Here is a 27,942-nt window from a genome sequence, read left to right as displayed (position 1 = left end):
GCAAGAGGTGTAAACCGACGTACAGACGTTCCCTCTTTGGTATCAGACGTTTCTCATCAAGAACGTCCTTACCATAAGACGGGGGAGACTAAGTTCTCCTCGTCTTGCCGCATAAGAAACCTTGGCGTAAGGTTTCTAGACCCTTAAAGCGCAAGTCAGTCCCTTCAGGACAGGTCCAGCGTCCTGGCTGTAGCCATTGGGGCAGCTCTGACCACTTGCAGTCATCGGATGGCTGTTCGCCTGTTAAGCGAAAACGTAACACGGAGTCCGAGGGTCTCGGTAGGTGCGATGATTCGCATGCACAGACGTTACCGACGTCACGGCCCGTTCCGACTCCGTTGACCCGAAGTGGGTTGTCCTGCGGGACATGCAGTCTAAACTTTCCTCCTTAATGGAAGATTACGAGCATGAACAGGTTCGCAATGATCCTTTGCTTGCGGTTCGCCAGTACGATAAGCGTGACTCTGGCCTTCAGCCGCCTAAACGAGTGTTTTCTCGTCCTTATGATGTTAGCGCTAACGTTTCTAGTGCTTTTAAACGCGATTCTGATCGTGTTCCTCGTCATTCACGTCAGTCACTTGACGTGGAACCCCCTTTGCCGCAGTCTCGAGCTGACGTTCAGCAGCTGTCACCGCAGCCCCGCACTGACGTTCGTCGACCGACTCCGTTGCCCCGACGTGACGTTGAGCGTCTGTCACCGCAGTCGGAGGTTGTTTGTCCTGCTCAGACCCTGCAGTCAATGCAGTCTCGATGTGATGTCGAACGACAATCAACTCAGGCTGTTGTTGTTTGTCCTTCACAAGACTTTCAATCTTTGCAGCCGCGGTGTGACGTCGTTTCCTCAGCTGTTGCTGCTGCTCCGTCGCATGTTGACATAGCCTGTCAAGCGTTGCCTCCTCGGTATGTCTCTCCGTATCGCGAGACTCGGCAGTTGTCGGACGTAGTTCCGTCGGATGAGGAAGTCGTTGATCCCCTTCCATCTGATGTTCCTTTGGGGACTTTTTCGGATGGAGAGGAGCCTAAAGTTGCTCAGCCCTCTCTTGATTTTAAGAAGATCATGCTTATTTTTAAGGAACTTTTTCCTTATCATTTTGTGTCTGCTGCTCCTTGTTCGCCACCATCAGAGTTCACGCTGGGCCTAGCTGCTTCGACTCCGTCGTTCACAAAGTTAGTGCTCTCTCGCTCTTCTAAGAGAGCTTTGCGTTTATTAGGCGACTGGTTAATGACCAGGAGGAGTTTGGGGAAGTCAGCTTTTGCTTTTCCCCCTTTTAAACTGGCTTCTCGCGCCAGCTTCTGGTATGACACGGGAGAAGTTCTCGGCTTGGGAGTACCTGCCTCTGCCCAGGGAGACTTCTCAAGCCTCGTAGACTCTCCTCGTCGTCTGGCCATGAGACGCTCGAAGGTTTGCTGGTCCTCTTCAGACCTAGATCATCTCCTCAAAGGAGTTTATCGGGCCTTTGAAGTTTTCAACTTTTTGGATTGGTCGCTGGGAGCCTTGAGCAGGAAGATCTCCTCAGCAGACCGTGATGTCTCTGTGCAAATTATGTCCTGCATGGACAAGGCTATCCGAGATGGCTCTAATGAACTCGCTGCTACTTTTACGGCAGGAGTTCTTAAGAAGAGGGAGAGACTTTGTTCTTTCCTGTCTGCAGGTGTCACTCCTTGTCAAAGGTCAGAACTAATCTTTGCGCCTTTGTCTTCTGCCCTGTTCCCGCAGCAGTTGATTAAGGATATCGCAGCGTCGCTAGTGCAGAAGGATACTCATGATTTGATGGCCACGTCTGCGCGTAAGGCTGTACCTTCATCCTCTTATGTCGTCAGACCTAAATTTGATACTCCAGCGACAAGGTTTATCCCGCCCTTTCGTGGCAGAGCTCCCAGTAAGGGAGGCTCTCGTGCCGATAGTAAGAGAGGTAAGAGGAGAGGATCTAAATCCTCCCGTGGCAGAGTCTGACTGCCCACGTCCTCAGACAGCAGTAGGGGCCAGATTGACCAACTTCTGACAGGCCTGGGAGAAGAGGGGTGCAGACCGGGAGTCTGTTTTGTTGCTAAAGGAGGGTTACAAAATACCTTTTGTACGGAGACCTCCTCTAGTAAAAGATCCGATAGACCTCTCTCCCAGGTATCGAGAGGAGTCGAAGAGACAGGCATTACATCTGCAGGTGTCTCAGTTGCTAGAGAAGGGGACGGTGGTGAAAGTCTCGGACCTTCAATCACCGGGGTTTTACAACCGTCTCTTCCTAGTTCCAAAGCATACAGGAGGTTGGAGGCCGGTGCTGGATGTCAGTGCTCTCAACGTGTTTGTTGTCAAAACAAAGTTTACGATGGAGACCACCAAATCCGTTCTAGCAGCAGTCAGAGAGGGAGACTGGATGGTCTCTCTCGACTTGCAGGATGCGTACTTCCACATTCCTATACACCCAGATTCTCAGCCGTATCTAAGGTTTGTATACAGGAATGTGGTGTACCAATTCCGAGCACTGTGCTTCGGCCTCAGCCCTGCTCCTCTGGTTTTTACGAGGCTCATGAGAAATGTAGCAAAATTCCTACATTTGTCGGGGATCAGAGCCTCCCTGTACCTGGACGACTGGTTACTCAGAGCGTCGTCCCGTCATCGCTGTCTGCAGGACCTACAGTGGACGTTGGATCTTGCAAAGGAGTTGGGCCTATTGGTGAACATAGAGAAGTCTCAGCTGACTCCCTCCCAAACGATTCTCTATTTGGGGATGGAGATACAGAGTCTAGCTTTTCGGGCTTTTCCGTCTGCCAACAGGATAGAGCAAGCTTTACTCAAAGTCCGTCTCATGCTAGAGAAAGACCATTGCTCTGTGAGAAGCTGGATGAGCCTCCTAGGGACGCTTTCATCCCTGGAACAGTTTATCTCTCTAGGGAGACTTCACCTACGCCCTCTCCAGTTCCATTTAGACTCCCATTGGAACAAGGAGAAAACTTTGGAGGCGGTCTCGATCCCGATCTCCGAGCCAGTCAAGACTTGCCTGAACTGGTGGGACAGCAATATAAGACTTCGAGAAGGTCTGTCTCTGGCAGTCAAGAACCCAAACCATGTGTTATTTTCAGACGCGTCGGATTTGGGTTGGGGGGCGACTCTGGACAGTCTGGAATGCTCGGGTCTTTGGACGGCAGACCAGAGGAGCCTTCACATCAACTGCAAGGAGCTGTTGGCAGTCCATTTAGCATTGACGAGTTTCGAGAGTCTGCTTCGAAACAAGGTGGTAGAAGTGAATGCGGACAATACCACGGCCTTGGCTTACATCTCCAAGCAAGGAGGCACTCCCTCCCACGCTCTTTTCGTCATCGCAAGGGACCTCCTCATCTGGTCAAAAGATCGAAGCATCTCACTGTTGACGAGGTTCGTCCAAGGGAAGTTGAACGTCTTGGCGGACTGTCTCAGTCGGAGAGGTCAGGTGATCCCTACAGAGTGGACCCTCCACAAGGATGTGTGCAAGAGTCTTTGGATGACTTGGGGTCAACCCACCATCGATCTCTTCACGACCTCGCTGACCAAAAGGCTCTCGACTTATTGCTCTCCAGTCCCAGATCCAGAGGCGGCCCACATAGATGCCTTTCTGTTGGACTGGTCTCACCTGGACGCTTACGCATTTCCACCGTTCAAGATCCTCAACAAGGTGTTGCAGAAGTTCGCCTCTCACGAAGGGACAAGGTTGACGTTGGTTGCTCCCCTCTGGCCCGCGAGAGAGTGGTTCACAGAGGTACTTCTATGGCTGGTAGACGTTCCAAGGAGTCTACCTTTACGGATGGATCTCTTACGGCAGCCTCACGTAAAGAGACTTCATCAAAGCCTCCCCGCGCTTCGTCTGACTGCCTTCAGACTATCGAAAGACTCTCAAGAGCTCGAGGATTTTCGAAGGAGGCAGCCAGAGCGATTGCGAGGGCTAGGAGATCCTCTACAATCAAGATCTACCAGTCGAAGTGGGAGGTATTTAGAGATTGGTGCAAGTCCTCCTCTATTTCCTCCTCCAGTACCTCTGTAGCGCAAATTGCGGATTTTCTCCTGTATCTGAGAAATGGTCGCTCCCTCTCTGCTTCCACCATTAAAGGCTACAGAAGCATGTTGGCTTCTGTTTTCAGGCATAGAGGCTTGGATCTTTCAAATAACAAAGATCTCCAAGACCTCCTTAAGTCTTTCGAGACCTCTAAGGAGCGTCGTATTTCAACTCCTGCTTGGAACTTAGACGTGGTCCTACAGTTCCTAATGTCAGACAGGTTTGAGCCTTTAAATTCAGCCTCCCTGAAGGATCTTACCCTCAAGACACTTTTTTTGGTGAGCTTGGCTTCGGCTAAAAGGGTCAGTGAGATCCATGCTTTTAGTAAGAACATCGGCTTCTCGACGAATAAAGCTATATGTTCTCTTCAACTTGGTTTTTTGGCCAAGAACGAACTTCCGTCTCGTCCTTGGCCTAAATCTTTTGAAATACCTAGTCTTTCAGAGATCGTAGGTAATGAAGTTGAAAGAGTGCTGTGCCCCGTTAGAGCTCTTAAGTTTTACTTGTCTAGAACTAAACCAATACGAGGTTGTTCTGAGGCTTTATGGTGCTCCTTTAAGAAGCCCTCATTGCCCATGTCTAAGAATGCGTTATCTCACTTTGTTAGACTTTTAATCCGGGAGGCACATTCTCATTTAAGTGAGAAGGATCGTAGTTTGCTTAAGGTCAAGACTCACGAAGTGAGAGCAATAGCGACTTCGGTGGCTTTTTAGCAAAATAGATCCCTTCGAAGTATTATGGACGCGACCTTTTGGAGGAGCAAGTCAGTGTTCGCTTCATTTTACTTAAAAGACGTCCAGACTCTTTTTGAGGACTGCTACACACTGGGTCCATTCGTTGCAGCGAGTGCAGTAGTGGGTGAGGGTTCTACCACTACATTCCCTTAATCCCAATATCCTTTTAATCTTCTCTTGAAATGTTTTTAATCTTGTCTTGGGTTGTACGGAAGACTAGGAAGTCTTTCGCAATCTTTTTGGTTTGGCGGGTGGTCAAATGTTGTTTCTTGAGAGCGCCCAGATTAAGGGTTTTGATGAGGTCCTGTTATAGGGGTGTTCGCCCTGGATATAACAGCTCCTGGGAGTCTTTCAGCATCCTGAGAGGATGGCTGGGCTTCGTGAGGAAAGCAGACTAATGAGGCAGAGTAATCATCAGAGTCAGCTTCCTTACCAGGTACCTATACTTAAGTTGGTTTTTTATGAAATATTTGTCAAAAAACTCTTGAGCATATACGCCTTTATTGTATTAATACTGGTCTCTAACCACCACCATGGGTGTGAATCAGCTATTTATATATTCACCGGCTAAGTTTAATATTTAAAAATGATATTTTGATTATAAAATAAATTTTTGAATATACTTACCCGGTGAATATATAATATTAAAGGCCCTCCCTTCCTCCCCGATAGAGACCCAGCGGACTGAGAAGAACTGGAGTGGTTGAGAAGTATATGCGTTATCTGGCCGATAGTCGGCGCTGGTGGGCACACCCGCAACCTTCATGGCGATCGCTCGCGAGTTTTTGGAATCTGTCGGGCCGTCGGAGATGTCAGCTATTTATATATTCACCGGGTAAGTATATTCAAAAATTTATTTTATAATGAAAATATAATTTTTATTATATTTTGTTAGAGTGTGAAGCTCAACATTACCGCTTGCCAGTACATACGAGCTTGATGTTTTACTTTCGTGCGAGTGAAGCGAGCCAGTGGCGGAACAAGAGCCATTATATATAGTGTGACTAATGTTATCGTAACAGTGCTAACGTTATCATAACGTGAGTGAAGTGACACGGATTAACATGATATACAGTATATAACAAAAGACATTATGTTGGTTTTGTGACCTGGGAACTTCTAGATTAGGTTAGGTAGGTTTGTCAGGTTCTGTACCCTTTTTGTACCTTTTTATATCTTTTTATATATTGTGTAAAGGGTATATGGAAAAATTCTTGCTAATGTTATCGTTCGCAGTACATACATGAGTGAAGTGACACGGAATTTGAACAAGTCATTATATTTAAACATTTTAACAAAATATATACAGTATAATAAAATACATTATATTTAAACATTTTAACAGAAATTATATGTTTTCCTGTACAAAATAACGTGATTTAACCGGTTTTCACCTCCATTTCATCCATAATAACGGCAACCAGTTCGGCTACTTAAAGTTAGTCGAATTGGTTGTTCTGTTGGGTTGCGGTTGAAAAGAAGGTCAAATTCGGTCAAATTACGTTATTTACTACAGGAAAACATATTTTTCGGCTCAGGCCATGTCGCTGATGGAAGGTTCCTTTAGTAGCTTCCCAAGGTTATATATGACTACAGTGGATATTCCCAGAGAATTAAACTACTGTAAAGGTTTCCAGAATTCTAACTTTTGGTGCGAGTACCCTTAAGGTTGCACTTTAGGATATCGCATAATAACAGGGGACGTATTCTTGACACCCCACATAGCGTTTACGCTTCGATGGGGAAATTAGTGGCAAGATATGGGAGGAGCCGTTACAAAGTTCACCTCCGTTACTGTTATGGGCACTCGGATGACGTCATATGCGTTGGGCCATCTTGCTCACGTCATCACCGCCCGCCAACTCCATTCCTTTTGTAGTAGCGTCTTTGACCAGGTGTTTTTCCCAGTTGTTTCGCTATTTACTGCAGCCATGTCGCAATCTTCAACCTCTTCTGTCTCTGGAAAGTTTAGTATTTACTTCTCATACTGTATAAATTAGCTCTGGCCGTAAAGTAACGTTTTTCTCGAAATATACTGTGTTTTGTGGCGGAGCTATTGCCTAACCGGAGGCGTCGCCGACGCTGTCGTTTGCACGCATGCTTTATTTAGTTAGCCAGAATGACTGTCCCGGTTTCTTAACTAATTATCAGTATTAGTTATTTAGTCTTCATTGCTAGGAAATAGTTATTTGTTCTGTAACTGAAATACAAACCACGCTATTTACATGGGGTAATTACTTCGGCGTAGCTGAATGACGAGCCATAAGAATTTTAACGAGAGTTTACTACCCCTCCGCTAGTTAGCGGGGGGTAGGGAGGGATAGCTTGCTACCCCTCCCCCCTCACACACAGTGCGAACTCCACTTTACTTTTGGCTCGGATGGCGATCGGATGTCTCCGCTCCCATCCTCACTTGACGGCCATTATTGTTTTGTCTTTTTAACTTACCTTTTCTTACACTTATTATATTTAAACATTATTGATGTTTATATATATTCTTGTGTATAGAATATAGTAAGTTTCCTTTGCTTTCAGTGTTGTGCGGTGTGTGTTGTGTACGTCTACGAAAGTGATCGCCGGCTTAGCCCTAGGCCACCACGATTCTCTTCTTGGTCACGGCCGTTCACTCCTAGGCCACCATGGTTGCCTTCGTGGAGTACGGCCCCTCTCTCGAGGTCGTTCACCTCTTACTCCGTACTACAGCTACGATAGCTTCTCGGGCCGAGTCGCTATTTCGTTTTATTTGTCTCAATTTTTATGAATATAATTGTATTTTTAACTTTTCAGCTCGGGGAACACGTCCCTTCGGGGGTCTGTGATGCTTGGAACATTCAAAGTCAGTTGCATAATTATAGTTGTTATAATTCTGCTTTGTTAAGTTTTTCGTCCCCCCCCCTCACCCGTGCATGTCAGTGGGGGAGGAGGGCGCATACTTACTTTCGTTCTTATGTTTTACTTTCCCTCAGGGTTTCTCTTCGGAGTTTCACCCGGGGGAATTTCTGTTAAATAATTATTCATTTTTTATTTCCCAGTTTACAATGCTGTTTCTTCGTGCCTGTAGTGTGCCTTCGAAGCTGAGCTGTCTTGTTTATGCCTGGGGAGTCTGCTGTCGCCGCCGTCTCTCTAGGACATTGTCAGGGGCGTTCCCTTCTCTTAGAAGTTCCCCCGTGACTACTATCAGCTCTTCAGTGCATCCTAGAACGATAAGGAGGTTCGCCTCCAGGGTAGTTAGTTAACTTAACTTCTTACCTTTTCCTGGTCCTTAGGCGGTTATGCTCTTGGGGCTGAGCGACCGCCCTTGTAACTTGCTCTCGGGGCTGAGCGGTTGCAAGGCCGGACCATGATACTAGCGACTATGCTCTCGGGGCTGAGCGGTCGCTTCTGCAGCTACGCTCAAGGGGCTGAGCAGCTGCAAGATCAGTCTTGCCCTCTCGCGTTCGCGAGGGTGGCCGCGATAAGGGCTCCTTTTCGGAGGATTGCTCCTTTTGTCTCTTCTACGAAGTGTCTCCTCCCGTTCACGTGAGAGGACACTCACAGAGACTCCTCTCCGGAGGATTATTCCTGTTTACATCAGCTGATCTTACGGCCCTTGGGGGCTCCATCACCAGTCTCTTCTACGAAGTGCTCACCTCTCTCGTTCGCGAGAGAGGCCACTCATAGAGACTCCTCTTCGGAGGATTGTTCCTGTTGAAACAGCTTGCTGTTGAGTCACTAACACTTCGGTGTTTGGTGACAGGGAAACTTCGTTTTCTCTTTTTCCCTGACCCTTCGGGGTCTCGGAGCTTTAGTTACGCAGATCCATCGGGCTCTCGTAACTTTAGTCACTTCTACACTTCGGTGATTAGTGACCGGGAAACTTCGGTTTCTCGTTGCGCTAACGCTTCGGGGTCTCGCAACTCAACCCCTCGGGGCCTCGCTACTCAGGCTACGTTAGACCTTTGGTCTCTCGTGCCCTCAGTGGACCTGCTGACCTGCCGTATCCGTTCCTGACTGCTGATGCGCTTTGGGCGCCCACGCTCCCCGTTATCCAACGGGCTCCTCCCTCCGGGGCAGGAGAGGCTTTCTCACACCGTGAGTAAGTCCCTTAAGCGCCAGGTATCCCCTGCGCGCCAATGTTCCCTTGCGCGCTAGCGCTCGGCTGCTGTTCCTGCTGTTCCTGAGACTGCCGTCCAGAGACACCCTGTTCTAGAGGCTGCTACCAACGTTCCCTACGCATTAGCGCATATCGTTGGAGTTCCTGAGATAGCGCACAGGCGCTCACCAGCGGTTCAGCCTGCGGTGTCTCCAAGTCTCTTCTATGAAGGACACCTCTCCCGTTCGCGGGAAAGGTCCCTCACAGAGACCACTCCTCGGAGTGTTTAGCAGTACTTCCAGTTGATCGTCGGCTCTCTGAAGCAGACCTGCCTTGGTCCTCTTCAGGGGATGCCCTCCCTTTTAGGGACACATCCCAGTTCCTGATCTACGAGTTAGCTGATCTTTCAACCTAGCGCCGCGTCTCCGACGATCTTCTGTTGCGTTCTAGACGCACAAGGGCTGACGATCTTCACTCGCTCGTAAGCGCCGAAGATCGTCTGCATGCGGGATGGTTTCCCACGCGCGATCTTCGAGGCCTTTCCCGTGCGCGATCGTCAAAGATCGTTAGCCGACGATCTTCTGATACACGCTAGGCGCGCAAGCGCCGACGATCTTCATAACGCGCGTAAGCGCCGAAGATCGTCCCACGCACGGGATGGTTTCCTGCGTGCGATCTTCGAGGTCCTTCCGCGCGGGATCATCGATGACCGTTAGCCGACGATCTTCTGATCTGCGCTAGGCGCGCAGGCGCCAACAAGCTTCATATCGCGCGCAGGTGCCAACGATCTTCATATCGCGCGTAAGCGCCGAAGATCGTTCCGCGCGCGGGAAACCATCCCGCGCGGGATCATCGAGGTTCGTCTGCGTGCGGGATGGTTGCCCTCACGCGATCATCGCGGATTATCCGCGCGCGGTTTCCCTCTCGTCCACGCGTGGGATGGTTGCCCGCGCGCGATTGTCACGGATCGTCCGCGCGCAATCGTCGTAGATCGTCCGCGCGCGGGCACCAAGGGTTTCCCGCGCGCGATTGCCGACTATCTTCTCTGCCGCGCGAGCGCCAACGATCTTCGCACACGCGTATGCGCCGAAGATCGTCCGCGCGCGCGCAATCGCCGACGATCGTCTTACATAGCCGGAGATCGTACGTGCGCGGGCACCAATGTTTTCCTGCTCACAATCGCCGACGATCTTCTCTCGCGCTAGCGCCGACGATTTTCGTACACACGTAGACGCCGAAGATTGTCCGCGTTATTTCTTCCGCGCGCGGGATGGTTTCCCGCTCGCAAGCACCGGCGATCTTCTGTCGCTGAGATCGTCCGCGCGTGGAATGGTTTCACACGCAATCGCCCACGATCTTCTTTCGCGCACAAGCGCCGACGATCTTCATACGCGCGGAAGCGCAGAGGATCGTCCATGCGGGCACCGATGGTTCCCCCCGCGCGATCGCCGATACGCCCATGCGGGTACGCGTGCGCACGAGCGCGGTTATCCTGCTACGCACGTTTCATTCACGCATTACCCAGAACTGTGCCTTTCGCGCGACGACGCACTGTTCTCCAACATGATAACGCCCGAATTACATTAGGGATTCTGGCGGTCAGGCCCCCTTCGCGTTCCCCTCCCCGCAGCGCAGTGCAGTGCCCTCTCCGGAGGAGGGGAGGTTTCCGGACAGGTCAAAGGCCTCTTCTCCCTTCATTGCAGATTCTCTACGGGCGAATCCCCATGTGTCAACTCCTCCAAGTTATCGAACGATCCTCTTCCCTCCAGAGGGACTATCTGACAGCGCGACGGTCGGGTAGCAACCCTGGTTGGACGCCGTTGTCAGAGCCCTTACGCAGGCGATGAGCCTGTGCTTTCTGACTGGGGTCACTAATCAGTAGCAACTACCTCCCCCCCTGAAGAGGGAGAGAGGAATCCCTGACATGGCAGCCCCTCCAAGGACTATCCTGTCTCTTCGCGAGTCCTTACGCAGGCTCCTATCCCTCCTCAGACTTCCTCCCCCTCCCCTGCGGATGAGCATTCCCCATCCCCAGGAGGGTCGGAAGATCCGGTCCTCTCCCTTATCACACCAAAGGGGGAATCCCCGCCTCTTCCTGAGAAATCTTCTCGTGCGGAAGGGGCGAAAGCCTTACATCCTTCATTGCTGGAGCCCTGTTTCCCTCTTAGGAGGGAACCGAAGGCCCAGTCTTCCACAAGGACCCGACAGGAACCAGATGTACCCTTGGAGCATGTCTACGAGTCTCCCCAGGAAGAGCCTCCGGGGACGGGAGACCTCGCTGCCAGTCCATCAGGAGGAGAGCTCCAGGGGTCGGAACTCGCGTTCTGGCAGGTCCTGACCCTCGGGAGGAACCTCAAGGGGACCCCAGACCCAGGGATTCCTCCTCGTAAAGGGAAGGATACGGTCTGGGACCGAATCGACGCCACCCAAGAACTCCCTAGGGCTGGTGCAGCTTTGCCCTGGTCTCAGGGAATGAAGAGCGCCAGAGACAAGGCCGAGGGCCAGCTCTCTGAACTTGCCTCCTTCAATAGATCCGGTCGGTAACGAGCCCCTCCCTCCTCCCTGGGTAGGGATCGGTAACGAGCCCCTCCCTCCTCCCTGGGTAGGGATCGGTAAGGGGACGGGCCTTCCGGGCAGAAGTCCAGACCATGTTGAAGATGCGCTCCCTCCAAGAGGTTGCCAATGGGTCCCTAGGCTTCTTTAACCGACTCCTCCCTGGGAGAAGGCGGCTGGAGACCGGTCATCGACCTCTCGACTCTGAACGGGGTTGTCAAACAGTCTCCGTTCAGCATGGCGATGGCAGACACGGTCAGTCTTGCGGTGAGACCACAAGACTTCATGTGTACACTGTACCTGTAGGACGCGTACTTCTAATCCCGGTCCACCCGTCTTCAAGGAAGTACTTTGGATTTTGCCTGGAAGACAGATATACCAGTTCAGGGTACTGTGCTTCGGTCTCTCCACAACACCTCAAGTGTTCGCCGAAGCTTCCACTCTGATCTCTTCATGGGCTCACAGGATCGGCATCCGTCCCCTCCATTTCCTGGGCGACTGGCTGATCCTAGCAGACTCGAAGGCAACCCTTCTTCGCCTTCGGGACAAGTTCCTCGGACTTTGCCAAGTTCTAAGGATCATGGTGGTCCTCGAGGAGTCCTCCCCGCAACCCTCTCAGAGTCTGGTATACCTAGGCATGGTCTTAGACACCAATCTCCCGAAGCCTTCCCTTCGGACAACAGGATAGCAAGGCTGAGGAAGGTCGCGAGACCTTTCCCCACACGAGAAGAGCCTCCAACCCAAGCGTGGTTACGTCTCTCCTCCCTGGCCCGTCTGGTTTCCAACTGTCGCCTCAGGATGAGTTCTCTTCAGCGGCGACTCAGGGCGCGGTGGAGTCAGGGACACGACTCCCCGGACGCCGGGATCCCTAGGGGACTACCGGAACAGTCGGATCCCCGTGGTGGGAAGCAGACGAGAATCTACAAAGGGAGTGGACCTTCTCGTCCTCCCCCCAGACTTGATGCTGTTTTCGGACGCGTCAAAGAAAGGGGGGGGGGCACGTTCTGAACCATGGGACCTCAGGCCGGTGGTCAGAACCAGGAGAGTATCTTCTCTAGACCTACTAGAGATGAAGACCGTGCTTCTGGCACTTCAGTAGCTCCACCAAGCCTGGCGGACTACTCTGTGGTTGAGAGGATCAACAACACCACAGTGATGGCTTACATGCTTAGGCAGGGAGGTACTTTTTCAGTACAGCCATCCCATCCTGCAGTAGAGATACTGAGATGGCCCGAGTCCCCCTCGTTCACCCTGGCAGCTCGCTTTATTCCAGGCAAAGGAATGGGCTCGCCGACAGTCTGAGCAGTGCGACACAGACACCAGATACCGAGTGGTCTTTGGATCCTCAAGTAGCTTACAAAGTCCTGACTCGGTGGGGCTCCCCTCTGTGGACCGGCTTGCTACAGTGCTGAACGGCAAGCTCCCGCTGTACTGCTCCCCGGTCCCGGACCCCAAGGCCCTCTGGTAAGATGCCTTCCAGCAACGGTGGGACAACATCGATGTGTTCGCCTTCCCCCGTTCTGGCTGTTGAGGAGAGTACTCTACAAGGCCAGAGTACCGGTCAGTCACTCAATGACCTCCTTAGCTCTGCTAGGGCCCCTCGCAGGATGGCTCACCAGTCCCTCTGTAACTCCTTACGGAGCCTCCGAGGGAACTCCCTCCACGTCACGGGTTACTCACACAACCACATGCCAACATCCTCCACAAAGCCGTAGCTTCGCTTCAGCTTCACGCCGGGAGACTATCCAGCATCTCCTCAAAGAGAGAGGATTTTCGCAACAAGTTGTGAAAAGGAGGTCTGGACACCTGCGCAAGTCTTCCGCAGTAGTCTCCCAGGCGAAGGGGCGAGTTACTGGGGTCGGTGTCGTGGAGAGGGTATCCCTCCACACGATGCCACTTCCAGCATAGCGGAGCTCCTCATGTATTTGCGGGATGAAATGTGCCTTTCAGTTTCGGCTGTGAAAGGCTATCTCTCAGCCTTAGGTCTCGCCTTCAGGCTCAAGGGATAGACATTTCTCCCTCGCTGGAACACTCTCTCCTCATACGAAGCCATGTCCTCTCCTGCCCTCAGTCGGGAGTGAGACCTCCTCCTTGGAACGTGGTTTGAGTCCTCAAGTCTCTAAAGAGACCTCCCTACGAACCACTACGTAAGGCCCCAGATCACCACTTTACCGGGTAGACAGTGTTCCTGCTAGCCTTATCCTCGGCCAAGCGAGTTACATGGTCTCTCATACGACATCGCCCATTTAAGGTGATAGGGGGAGGTAACGTTCAGGTTCGTCCCTGAGTTTTGTTGCCAAGACTCAAAACCTTGGAGTGCCGGACCCGCGGTTCGACTCTTTCCAGGTTTCAAGTCTCCGTCCTGTAACAGATGACCCAGACCATCTCCTACCTTGCCAGTAGGGAATCTGAGGTGATGTCTTAAGAGAACAGCTGCAGTTCATCCCCAGGTTGAAGCCTCGTTCGTGGACACTGGGAAAACGTAGAGAAGGGTCACCAGGAATACCATCTCAGCCTGGATTTGCAGGGTGTTACACCTGGCCTTGAATCCTGACCCGTCTCCGTCACATCGCCCTAGAGCGCATGATGTCAAGGGCGTAGCTACGTCCCTGCCCTTCATGAAGTATCATTCAGTGACGCAGGTCCTGCAAGCGGGGGTGTTGAAGCGTCAGACCACCTTCACAGCCCCTTACTTGCAAGACATGACCCACAGGAGGCTCGATACGTTTTTATCGACCCTGTGGTGACTGCACAACAGCTGGTCTAAACCTCAGGCTCCTTAATGGACAAGTAGCAGAAGGTTGAGGGCATTGTTACCTGGTGTTAGTCTGCATGAATGAAAAGATCTGTCTGGCCCTTATTCTTTTCTTCATCCTCTCCTCCCTTGGAGAAAGCAGCATCCTGGGTTCTCTGCACAGCTGACCTCAAACCACTGCAGGTAGACCATGCTTCGTTGTGTTCCTAGTATTAAGTGTAATACTGTCATGTCCCCATACCCTGACGAGGTGGTATTGGGAGAGTCCTAGCCTAGACTTCCTTCTGAGGAACTCCTGGTCAACTGCCTAAGACAAGTCACTTTTCACCTTCGCACACACCTTACGTAGGCTGCGGCAGTTTCACAACCGCTAGCGAGGAGCAGGGATTCCCTATTGTCCGAGTACTTAATCGCTCGAATATGGAATCCCCGGGCAAGCCAAAGCCAGTATGGCCGGGACTTACCACCCTTCCTAAGGGTTAAGTCACCCCATGTAAATAGCGTGGTTTGTATTTCAGTTACGGAACAAATGACAAATTCGTAGATAATTTGTATTTTTTAAGTATTAAACTTAGCCGGTGAATATATAATAGCTGACGTCTCCGACGGCTCGACAGATTCCCAAAAACTCGCGAGCGATTGCCGTGAAGGTTGCGGGTGTGACCACCAGCGCCGACTATCGGCCAGATACCGCATATACTTGTCAACATCTCCAGTTCTTCTCTGTCGGTCTTGTCGACAAGTTGGTTCCACTCGCTTTATGACCTCGAGTTTTCTACCGAATTGGTGAAGTACTTGGTTTTGGTTTTATTGCTTTCGCCGTGTTGGATTATTCGATTCTATCTTCAAAAGAAATGCTTTTGAAAGGAGAGGAAAAGTGTTTTGCCCTTGCTTTTTTTTTTTATCTCTGGTTTTTCCATAGAGAAAAGATGGCCGACCCTTCCCTCAGTGTACGGAAGTGTGTTTAAGGCTTTTAGTAATTATTTTATCACTTTATAAATTATTGTTGATATTTATAGATTTTCCTCTGTATATTTTATATCTCACCCGCCTTTATTAGGCCTCTTCGATTAGCTTTCCATTTAACATCAAGATAAATTTTATGTTTTGTTTATATGCGGCCTTTACCTATTCCTTGTAGGCGGTCCTAACTTGGAAAACGAAGTTAAACAACGTTGAGCCCATTCAACTTTTATTTTTGTTAAGTTTAAATCAATTGCTCTGTAAGAGTTATGAAATGAATATTTTTTAGAAAATATTTTAAGAAATATATTCTTTGAACAGTCTTCGTGCTGTTTTTTTCAAAGATGAACTAACGTTTGGTTTATTTATGCTACGCAGTTTGCGCTCTATCGTTACGATAGAGAAAGAGAGAATCACGGTTTCACTTTGCAGAAAGAGTAAATCGATTTTGACGTTTTGTTCATTCTTCTTTCAAACTGAAGTGTTTTAGATACTAATTTAAAGGAACTTGTTAATTTTCAATTTCTTAGTCCTTTCAGTTTTTTCCTTTGGTCAAATAACCTGTTTATTGACGAAGGGTGAGTGGGCCATTCTCTTGTGTGTGACAAGAGAGAGAGAGAGAGAGAGAGAGACGGAGAGAGAGAGAGAAAGAGAGAACGATCCGATCTTTATTCTCGTCCCAAGTCTCTGTACAAGGAGTTTGGGAGCGAGTAACGTTGTTCTCGATTCAGTTTTTTTCTCTTGTCCCAAGTCTCTGTACGGGGAGAGAGGATAAAACGTTTTAGTTTTTATTCTCGTCCCAAGGCACTGTACGGTGAGAGATTGAAAACGTAGTCCTTAGTGAACTAGTGTTTAGTCTCCTCCCCAGTCACTGATCTTTTTAACATTATATATTTCCGTTTTATTAGATATATATGTATATGTTTATTGATTTTTGCATGTGTGTTTCATTTTGTACTAATGTGCTTACATTATACGACTCATTTTGCAATTCTAACCTTTTGATGTAAGGGAGAATTGCGTGCTTCAGGTAGAAATCAGTTTTATTCATGCCTAATGTGAAATTATTGAAAAATACGATATCAGTGAAGTAAGTGCAAAAAACATGTTCTGTGTTGCGGAGGGTTCGTTTGTTCGTGCTTGTCGCTCCCCTAGTCCGAGACCTCTTTCAGGCTCCCCTGCACCAGGGAGAAGTAATGTCGTAGGACTTAAGGGGACGAGAGGCTTTAACCAACGTACAGACGTTCCCTCTTTGATATCGGACGTTTCTCGTCAAGGTTTCTAGACCCTTGAAGCGAAAGTCAGTCCCTTCAGGACAGGTCCAGCGTCCTGGCTGTAGCCATTGGGACAGCTCTGACCCTTTGCAGTCGTCGGAAGACTGTTCGCCTATTAAACGCAAGCGTAACACGGGGTCCGAGGGTCGCGGTAAAGGCAATGTTTTGCCAACACAGACGTTACCGTCGTCTCGGCCCGTTCCGACTCCCGTTGATCCGAAGTGGGTTGTCCTGCGGGACATGCAGACTAAGCTTGCCTCCCTTATGGAGGAGTATGACGTTGAGCAGGTTCGCGATGATCCTTTGCTTTCGAGTCGCCGTTACGCTGAACGAGACTCTGGCCGTCAGCCGCCCAAACGAGTATTTACTCGTCCGTTTGACGTTAGTGCTGACGTTTCTTGTACTTTGAAACGTGATGTCAGTAGTTTTTCACGTCAGTCACGTGACGTGGATCCTCCCTCGCTGCAGTCTCGTGTTTCGCCGACCGGCTCCGTTGCCTCGACGTGACGTTGAGCGTCAATCACCGCAGTCGGAGGTTGTTTTGCCTGCTTTGTCTATGCAGTCAAGGCAGTTCCGACGTGACGTCGAGCGTCAATCAACTTCAGTTGTTGTTGTTGGTCAGTCACAAGGATTTCAGTCCTTTCAGCAGCGGCGTGACGTCGCTTCCTCTACTGCTACTGCTGCTCCTTTGCTTGTCGACATTGCCTGTCAAGCGTTGCCGCCGCGGCAGGTCTCTCCTTTTCATGAGACTCGGCAATTGTCGGACGAGGTTCCTTCAGATGAGGAAGTTGCTGATCCCCCTCCAACTGATATTCCTTTGGGGACTTTGTCAGACGGAGAGGAGCCTAAAGCTGCTCAGCCCTCTATGGACTTTAAAAAATCATGCTGATTTTTAAGGATCTGTTTCCGGACCATTTTGTAACTGCTGCTCCTCGTTCGCCTCCGTCAGAGTTTACGCTAGGCCTAGCTACTTCGAAGCCATCGTTTTCTAAGCTAGTGCTCTCTCGCTCTTCTAAGAGAGCTTTACGTTTGCTAGGCGACTGGTTGATCACCAGGAGGAGTTTGGGGAAGACAGCCTTTGCTTTCCCTCCTTTTAAACTGGCTTCTAGAGCGAGCGTCTGGTATGACACGGGAGAAGTTCTCGGCTTGGGAGTTCCTGCCTCTGCCCAGGGAGACTTCTCAAGCCTCGTAGACTCTCCCCGTCGCCTGGCCATGAGACGCTCCAAGATTTTATGGTCGGCTTCAGAGCTAGACCATCTCCTGTTAGGAGTTTTTTTTTCGAGCGTTTGAAGTTTTTATTTGTTGGATTGGTCCCTGGGAGCCTTAAGTAGAAGGTCTCTCCAGCTGTCAATGTATTGCTGTACAATTATGTCATGCATGAACAAGGCTATCAGGGATGGCTCCAATGATCTGACAGCCACGTTCACTGCAGGAACAAGGCTATCAGGGATGGCTCCAATGATCTGGCAGCCACGTTCACTGCAGGAGTACTTAAGATGTAAGTGCGCTCAATGTGTTCATTGTCAAGACAAACTTCACGATGAAGACTACCAAATCTGTCTTGGCAGCAGTAAGGGAAGGCGACTGGATGGTCTCTCTCGACCTTCAGGATGCATACTTCCACATCCCGATTCATCCAAACTTTCAACAACATCTGAGGTTTGTGGACGGGAAAGTAATGTACCAATTTCGAGCACTGTACTTCGGCCTCATTCCTGCTCCTCTTGTTTTTACAAGGCCCTTGCAAAATGTAGCAAGCTTTCTACATTTTTCGAGGATTCAGAGCCTCCCTTTATTTTGACGACTGGCTAATCAGGGCGTCGTCATTATATCGCTGTCTGGAGAGCCTCTAATGGACATTAGACCTATCCAAGGAGCTAGGTCTCATAGTGAACGTAGAGAAGTCGTAACTTACAGTACCCCATCCCAGACTATTCTTTATTTGGGAATGGAGATACAGTGTCTGATTTTTCGGGCCTTTTCGTCTCCCACAAAAATGGAACAAGCTCTGTTAAAAGTCCTTCACTGCAAGAGAAAAACAGTTGCTCTGTAAGAGTTTGAACTAGCCTCGTGGGAACTCTTTCATCGCTGGGGTAGTTTATCTCTCTGGGGAGACTCAACCTATGCCCTCTCCAATTTCACCTAAACCATTGGAACAAGGAGAAGGGCTTAGAGAGTATCTCTTCCCCAATCTCCAACTCAGTCTAGACATGTCTGACTTGGTGGGACAGCAACATCAGACTTCGAGAAGGTCTTTCTCTTGCGATCAAGAACCCAAACCATGTGTTGTATTCAGATGCATTGGATTTGGGTTAGGGAGCTCCACTGGACAGTCTGGAATGCTCGGGTCTTTGATCCACGGATCAGAAGGAACTCCATTTAAGGCAAGTAACATCTCTCCTTTGGCGAGATTTGTGCAAGGAAAAATGAATGTCTTGGCGGACTGCCTCAGCAGAAGAGGACAAGTCATCTCCATGGAGTGGACGTTGCATAAGACTGTGTGCGAGAAGCTATGGATGACATGGGGTCAACCCACCATAGATCTTTTTGCGACTTCACTGACAAAGAGGCTCTCGACTTACTGCTTTCCAGTTCCAGATCCAGAGGCAGCCCACATAGACGCTTTCCTGCTGGACTGGTCTCACCTGGACGTTTATGCCTTTCCACCTTTCAAGATCCTAAACAAGGTGCTGCAGAAGTTCACCTCTCACGAAGGGACCAGGTTGACATTGGTTGCTCCACTCTGGCCCGCGAGAGAGTGGTTCACAGAGGTACTTCTATGGCTGGTAGACGTTCCAAGAAGTCTGCCGTTACGGATGGATCTCTTGCGACAGCCTCACGTAAAGAGATTTTATCAAAGCCTCCCCACGCTTCGTCTAACTGCCTTCAGACTATCGAAAGACTCTCTTGAGCTCGAGGGTTTTCGAAGGAGGCAGCTAGAGCGATCGCGAGGGCTAGAAGATCCTCTACCATCAGGACCTATCAGTCGAAATGGGAGTTATTTAGAGACTGGTGCAAGTCCTCCTCTATTTCCTCTTCCAAGTGCCTCTGTAGCGCAGATTGCGGATTTTCTGCCTTATCTGAGAAATGGTCGCTCCCTCTCTGCATCCACCATTAAAGGCTACAGAAGCATGTTAGCTTCTGTTTTCAGGCATAAGGGTTTGGATCTTTCTAATAACAAAGATCTCCAAGACCTGCTTAAGTCTTTCGAGACTTCCAAGGAGCGTCATATTTCGACTCCTGCTTGGAACTTGGACGTGGTCCTACAGTTCCTTATGTCAGACAGGTTTGAACCATTAAATTCAGCCTCCCTGAAGGATCTTACCCTCAAGACACTTTTTTTTGGTGAGCTTGGCTTCGGCTAAAAGGGTTAGTGAGATACATGCTTTTAGCAAGAACATCGGTTTCTCCGCTAATAAAGCAGTATGCGCTCTTCAACTTGGTTTTTTTTTTTTTGGCCAAGAATGAACTTCCGTCTCGTCCTTGGCCTAAATCATTTGAAATCCCCAGTCTTTCTGAGATTGTGGGGAATGAAGTTGAAAGAGTGCTGTGCCCCGTTAGAGCTCTTAAATTTTGTTTATCCAGAACTAAACCGCGACGAGGTTGTTCAGAGGCTTTATGGTACTCCGTTTAAAAAGCCCTCTTTGCCCATGTCTAAGAATGCGTGGTCTTATTTTATTAGACTTTTGATTCGGGAGGCACACTCTCAATTAAGTGAGAAGGATCATAATTTACTTAAAGTCAAGGCTCATGAAGTTAGAGCGATAGCAACTTCTGTAACGTTTAAGCAAAATAGACCCATTAAAAGTATTATGGACGCGACCTTTTGGAGAGGCAAGTCGGTTTTCGCTTCATATTACTTGAAAGATGTACAGACTCTTTATGAGGACTGCTACACACTGGGACCATTCGTAGCAGCGAGTGCAGTAGTGGGTGAAGGCTCTACCACTACATTCCCTTAATCCCAATATCCTTTTAATCTACTCTTGAAATTTTTAATCTTATTTTGGGTTGTACGGGAGACTAAGAAGTCTTTCGCAATCTTTTTGATTTGGCGGGTGGTCAAAATATTGTTTCTTGAGAGCGCCCAGATTAAGGGTATTGATGAGGTCCTGTTATAGGGGTGTTCACCCTGGTTATAGCAGCTCCTGGGAGTCTTTCAGCATCCTAAGAGGATCGCTGGGCTTAGTGAGGATAGCGGACTAATGAGGCAGAGTAATATTCAGAGTCTGCTTCCTTACCAGGTACCTATACCTAAGTCTGTTTTTTGAATAGTTGTCAAAAACTCTTGAGCATATACGCCTTTTTTGTATTAATACTGGTCTCTACCCACCACCATGGGTGTGAATCAGCTATTATATATTCACCGGCTAAGTTTAATATTTAAAAATGATATTTTGATTATAAAATAAATTTTTGAATATACTTACCCGGTGAATATATAAATTAAAGGCCCTCCCTTCCAACCCGATAGAGACCTAGGGGACTGAGAAGAACTGGAGATGTTGACAAGTATATGCGGTATCTGGCCGATAGTCGGCGCTGGTGGTCACACCCGCAACCTTCACGGCGATCGCTCGCGAGTTTTTGGGAATCTGTCGAGCCGTCGGAGACGTCAGCTATTATATATTCACCGGGTAAGTATATTCAAAAATTTATTTTATAATCAAAATATAATTTTCCTAACTATACAAACCTTAGCTATTTACACATATTTGCCCGCCAGCCCTGTCCCCCAAGATAAGTCCTACCTCTAAGTAAAGTGGAGTTCGCATTGTGTGTGTGAGGGAGGGATAGCAAGCTACCCCTCCCTACCCCCCCTTTAACTAGCGGCGGGGTAGTAAACCCTCGTTAAAATTCTTATGGCTCGTCATTCAGCTACGCCGAAGTAATTACCCCATGTAAATAGCTAAGGTTTGTATAGTTAGGAAAAATACAAATTATCTACAAATTTGTCATATTATGCCGTTAGTATTCTTTAGTTTCGGCGAGTGTAGGTACCCGATATTCTGATGCTAGGCATGCTAGGCTAGGCGCTTTAGTTTACTCTCATGCATGATATATGAGTTCCTAGTGCTATCCTATTTAAATGAAGATATTAGGCAATTATTTATATAAGATTCATGATTGCACATGGGTTTTTCCTCCTTCTAGAGAGTATACACGGGATTTTGATGAATCGGGTGATCAATTCCCCTGCCCCTGGCCTAGTAGTCTAGGGGCTTTAGTATACTTACGCACATCCCCGGTTACCCTTATGTATAAGGTAATCTCTCCTCCCTCTGAGGTAGCCTAGGCTATATCCTAGCCCTCCTTACCCTGAATTGTGACTCTGGTAAGGTTAGGCTAGGGTTTTCTTCCCCGTCCCAGAGCCATAGTACATGAGCTTTGAGTTCGGGTCAGAACCTCAGAGTACCTGTCATGTGCCTCCAGCTACCCCAATAGGTGATTGAACTCTCCTATTGGACCCTGTTGGATGGCATAGGACGGGCTCCCCCCCCCCTAGACCACACCTGGAGGGGTCATGAGACCCCTCCTCCCTGTGGCCTAGCAACTTGTCTTGTGCTTGCCTACCCTGGGCTGGGAGATATGTTTTTTCCCTAGCCTAGGTTAGGCAGGCTTAGGGATTCTGTTTCTTTATAGTTTGAGACGGCCGGATGATACCGGTCCCTTACTGTACTAACCCACCCTAGGCTGGTGCTGAAATAGAGTCCCCTTGTTAGGGTGCTGGGGAAGGCTTACGCAAACCCCTTACACTCCTTACACAGGACCCTTTCCCTCCCCTTCTGTCCTTTGGTAATGGCCTAGCCATGACACCCCTGTCCGCCGTCCTACAAATCATCGAGTGCCGGTGGGTTTTGGGGTCGGCCTGGTCTTTCGCCTGCTGGGCCGAGCCGTTCAGCTTCCCTTGCATGATACTGCTCTAGGATAGCATGGCAGCAGGTCTAGCTGCCGGTGGGAGATCTTCCTGCTATCTTAGTGTTCTTCGGTCCTCCCTTGGATCACCACCCGCAGCCCTAGCCGACCGACGCCGGCAGAACTGCAGCTGGATGGAAGCCTGATCCTGACTTGTTCTTCCTTCCATTTGAACCCTCCTTCTTGAGGAAGGCGAGGTTAGGGTAGTGAGCTACCGCCCTCCCCTCCCCTTCCTTCACTGCTTTCTCTCTCTCTCTCCGAACTAGTGCCGGCCCACTGTCACACCGACTCTGCCGGCAACAGCCGGCAGCGTAGCCTAGGTCACCTCCCAGTCACATAGAATGATGACAGGGTAGGTGTACCTTCAGCCGGTGGTCGCCGGCGTGTCGGTGGCCTGCCGACAATGCATAGGGTTTTCTCCTTTACCGTGCCACATAGAATGATAGCTGGGGCGGGTTGCCCTCCGCTGGCGGTCCCCCGGTGGCCGGTGAGCCTCCGGCAGTCCGGCGGACCGCCAGCTCCATATATTTACAGTATTGTGATAGTGGACCGTTCTCTTGCACTAGCCCTGCCGTCAGTGCGCCGGCAGTGTCTGTTGAATGGCTGTATACATCTGTGGTGTATTACATATCGTAGACAGAAAACTATGGTGTATAGTTATGCAATAGATATGCAATAGATAAATTTCTAGCATACTCTGTGCATCCATGCGCAGTCCCTTGCCGGGGCCTACTTGAATTGGGGAATTAATATCCTCCCCTTTTCTTTACGCTGATTGATCATCAGCTCTCCCCCTTATCCCACCACTGATTCCTTGGAGGAAGTGCTGCTTACACTGCTCTAACCCCATGGGCTAGATTCCTCCTTCGGGCCTACCTTGATGGGAGCCCTAGAATTAGTAGTGGAGAAGGGTCGCGGCAATTGGCTGGGCGGGATTCACAAGTATGTGTTTTTCCTATTTCATTTCCATCTTACCTATCCTAAGCTTACACTTGGAAAGGAATCTTATAATTAAGATTACATTAAGATTAATCTAAGATTACTCTAAGTCTAACATGATAGACTTCTGCATACTCATGTACCTTTCCTTTCTTTACAGGAGGAGTACATCCAGTGTGAGAGCGCCTTCTGGAGTTCGCATTGTGTGTGTGAGGGAGGGGTAGCAAGCTACCCCTCCCTAGCCCCCCTTTAACTAGCGGCGGGGTAGTAAACCCTCGTTAAAATTCTTATGGCTCGTCATTCAGCTACGCCGAAGTAATTACCCCATGTAAATAGCTAAGGTTTGTATAGTTAGGAAAAATACAAATTATCTACAAATTTGTCATATTATGCCGTTAGTATTCTTTAGTTTCGGCGAGTGTAGGTACCCGATATTCTGATGCTAGGCATGCTAGGCTAGGCGCTTTAGTTTACTCTCATGCATGATATATGAGTTCCTAGTGCTATCCTATTTAAATGAAGATATTAGGCAATTATACATATAAGATTCATGATTGCACATGGGTTTTTCCTCCTTCTAGAGAGTATACACGGGATTTTGATGAATCAGGTGATCGATTCCCCTGCCCCTAGCCTAGTAGTCTAGGGGCTTTAGTATACTTACGCACATCCCCGGTTACCCTTATGTATAAGGTAATCTCTCCTCCCTCTGAGGTAGCCTAGGCTATATCCTAGCCCTCCTTACCCTGAATTGTGATTCTGGTAAGGTTTGGCTAGGGTTTTCTTCCCCGTCCCAGAGCCATAGTACATGAGCTTTGAGTTCGGGTCAGAACCTCAGAGTACCTGTCATGAGCCTCCAGCTACCCCAATAGGTGATTGAACTCTCCTATTGGACCCTGTTGGATGGCATAGGACGGGCTCCCCCCCCCCTAGACCACACCTGGAGGGGTCATGAGACCCCTCCTCCCTGTGGCCTAGCGACTTGTCTTGTGCTTGCCTACCCTGGGCTGGGAGATATGTTTTTTCCCTAGCCTAGGTTAGGCAGGCTTAGGGATTCTGTTTCTTTATAGTTTGAGACGGCCGGATGATAATGGTCCCTTACTGTACTAACCCACCCTAGGCTGGTGCTGAAATAGAGTCCCCTTGTTAGGGTGCTGGGGAAGGCTTACGCAAACCCCTTACACTCCTTACATAGGACCCTTTCCCTCCCCTTCTGTCCTTTGGTAATGGCCTAGCCATCACACCCCTGTCCGCCGTCCTACAACTCATCGAGTGCCGGTGGGTTGTGGGGTCGGCCTGGTCTTTCGCCTGCTGGGCCGAGCCGTTCAGCTTCCCTTGCATGATACTGCTCTAGGATAGCATGGCAGCAGGTCTAGCTGCCGGTGGGAGATCTTCCTGCTATCTTAGTGTTCTTCGGTCCTCCCTTGGATCACCACCCGCAGCCCTAGCCGACCGACGCCGGCAGAACTGCAGCTGGATGGAAGCCTGATCCTGACTTGTTCTTCCTTCCATTTGAACCCTCCTTCTTGAGGAAGGCGAGGTTAGGGTAGTGAGCTACCGCCCTCCCCTCCCCTTCCTTCACTGCTTTCTCTCTCTTTCTCCGAACTAGTGCCGGCCCACTGTCACACCGACTCTGCCGGCAACAGCCGGCAGCGTAGCCTAGGTCACCTCCCAGTCACATAGAATGATGACAGGGTAGGTGTACCTTCAGCCGGTTGCCTTCCGGCGGCCGGTGGCCTGCCGACAATGCATAGGGTTTTCTCCTTTACCCTGCCACATAGAATGATAGCTGGGGCGGGTTGCCCTCCGCTGGCGGTCCCCCGGTGGCCGGTGAGCCTCCGGCAGTCCACCACCAATGCGCCGGCGGGCCGCCAGCTCCACATATTTACAGTATTGTGATAGTGGAACGTTCTCTTGCACTAGCCCTGCCGTCAGTGCGCCGGCAGTGTCTGTTGTATGGCTGTATACAGTAGCCAGTACATCTGTGGTGTATTACATATCGTAGACAGAAAACTATGGTGTATAGTTATGCAATAGATAAATTTCTAGCATACTCTGTGCATCCATGCGCAGTCCCTTGCCGGGGCCTACTTGAATTGGGGAATTAATATCCTCCCCTTTTCTTTACGCTGATTGATCATCAGCTCTCCCCCTTATCCCACCACTGATTCCTTGGAGGAAGTGCTGCTTACACTGCTCTAACCCCATGGGCTAGATTCCTCCTTCGGGCCTACCTTGATGGGAGCCCTAGAATTAGTAGTGGAGAAGGGTCGCGGCAATTGGCTGGGCGGGATTCACAAGTATGTGTCTTTTCTATTTAATTTCCATCTTACCTATCCTAAGCTTACACTTGGAAAGGAATCTTATAATTAAGATTACATTAAGATTAATCTAAGATTACTCTAAGTCTAACATGATAGACTTCTGCATACTCATGTACCTTTCCTTTCTTTACAGGAGGAGTACATCCAGTGTGAGAGCGCCTTCTGCAGCGTTTGGCGCCGGGATTTCTACGGCCATCTGGCGTGCCAAACGCACGCCAGGTGTTCTGTCACCCAGGGATCTCTGAGGTACTGGGACCCACAGGTATGCACCACGTGCAAGGACCTGCTCAACAAGGCGTTCGAGACTTCCCAGTCTGCGGAGTCAAGGGACATCGCCCGGGAGAAACTGCGCAAGTGGGTGCGTGGTTTCCAAAAGAATGCCACATGTCCTTACCTTCCCAACGAGAAGATGAGGGCTATGCTCTTCCCTAAGGCATCTGCGGATGCTGTAATCCCTCGACCCGAAATCCCATGCGTCCATCTGACGGTCGACCCCGACGTATCGGACGCACTTCAGGACATTCATCTAGATGACGACAGGATGTTGGAAGTGTCAGACACCACCGAGAGGACCCTTATGGCCGAGGGTCACGAAGAGGAGCCTATGGCGGCTCCTGACTCCGAAGAAGAGGACGTCGCTACGCCCTCTGTGTCGTCGGTAGTAATCTCGGAACCAATCCCCTCTACGTCGTCCACTTCCTTGCCCACGAAACTGGACGACTCCATGGACTCTTTCCAAGCCATGATAGCAATCCTCGAGGAGAGGTTCCGGAAAAGGGACGAGGATTTCAAGAAGGAAATCCTTCGCTTGACAAAGCAACGCGAGCCTCAGAGGAGGCTTAACGTCAAGGATCTTCCTACCTGCTCTGTGACCAACCCGTGGAAGCATGCCGAGTACATGCCCATCACTAGCGGTAGGATTGTGGTCTCGGACAATCTAGACGCCGTCCCCCTTGAAGAGTTGGAATTCTGGCCTAGCTTCGAGTCGTACCCGGACTGCTTTGTACGACTCAAGTCTGAACCTGTTTCCAAGGAGGAAACAGAGCCGAAGGAGGTCATCGTGTTTGACCACGCGAAGGCTCAATCCCTGCTAGCAGGCTGCCTGAAGGACAAGGGCTACACCAACTCTAAGGTGCCAGCCCTTAGCAAGAAACACCAGTCCTTTCTTGCTCCCGATACTATGGTCTTCCTCTTTGCAGAGAAGTCCCTCCTGGCAGTGCTAAAGGCGGTGGAGGAGGGGAAACCTTGCCCTACGTTGGAGGAATGTAGGCCCCTCTCCCTCTCCTTACCCCCCGACGACAAGAACTGGAAGGACATCCAGTTAACTTTCTCCGTTGGGAAGTTGGAGGCCGACATCGCCGGACGTCAGTTCAGTGAGAACCTCCCCAGATTGTCAGAATATCTCCTTCGTCGGGAACATGATACAAAAGAGAGGCTGGCCACCTTTCTCTCCCTCCAGGTGTGATCATGGAGACAATGGCTGGGGAACAGAGGACCCCAGGTGTATTCATGGTCCTAGCCAAAACCCATTTGGCAACCCTGACGAAGGACTTCTATAGCTTCGTCAGAGCACGGAGGGCCTGCAGGGAGTTCGTGTTTGCATCGGCCACGGTTAAACACGAACCGAGGAAGCTGATTTCCTCCAACATTTGGGGAAAGGATCTCTTCCCCAATGACTTGGTCAAGGAGATCGTCGACAAGGCCGCCACGGAGAACGGGAACCTTCTCCAAAAGTGGGGCATGTCGTCGAAGAGGAAGTCTTCTCCGGATGAAGGCCCCCAACCGAAGAAGAAGTCCAAGAGACCAAGGCCGCAGCCTCGACAGGCAAAACATCAGCTTCCCATGGTCGCAGATTCCCAGTTGGTGGCACAGCCCCAACAGACCTTCCAACTGGTACCCCAGCCAGTGGTGACTCAGTCACCAGCCTTCACGCCTGCCTACAAGAGGCAGACTATTACCTTTTGTGCCAAAGGTAGAGGCTCCGGAAGAGACTCCTGTTGACGTCCCTCCAGAGGGAGAGGAGGCAGGGGAGCAAGCGGTCGAGGAGGCAAGCCCTCCGGAAACCAGAAGCAATGAGATGCTTCTGGTGGGAGGAAGACTCCGTCTCTTCAGGGATCGTTGGACCTTCGATCCTTGGGCTCACAGCATCATCAAGAACGGACTAGGCTGGAGCTGGAGGACATCACCACAGCTTTCCCCCGATTCTTCCAACACTCCACCCCCGTCCTGGAAGAATACGTCCAAGAACTCTTGAACAAAAAGGGGATCAAGAGGGCAAAGTCCATCAGGTTCCAAGGAAGACTGTTCTGTGTTCCGAAGAAAGACTCCGACAAACTTAGAATCATTCTGGACTTGTCCCCTCTCAACAAGTTCATCGAGATCAACAA

The sequence above is a fragment of the Palaemon carinicauda genome, chromosome 33 (assembly GCF_036898095.1).
Source record: "Palaemon carinicauda isolate YSFRI2023 chromosome 33, ASM3689809v2, whole genome shotgun sequence".
Lineage (NCBI taxonomy): Eukaryota > Metazoa > Arthropoda > Malacostraca > Decapoda > Palaemonidae > Palaemon > Palaemon carinicauda.
Note: the sequence above shows the minus strand (reverse complement) of the source record.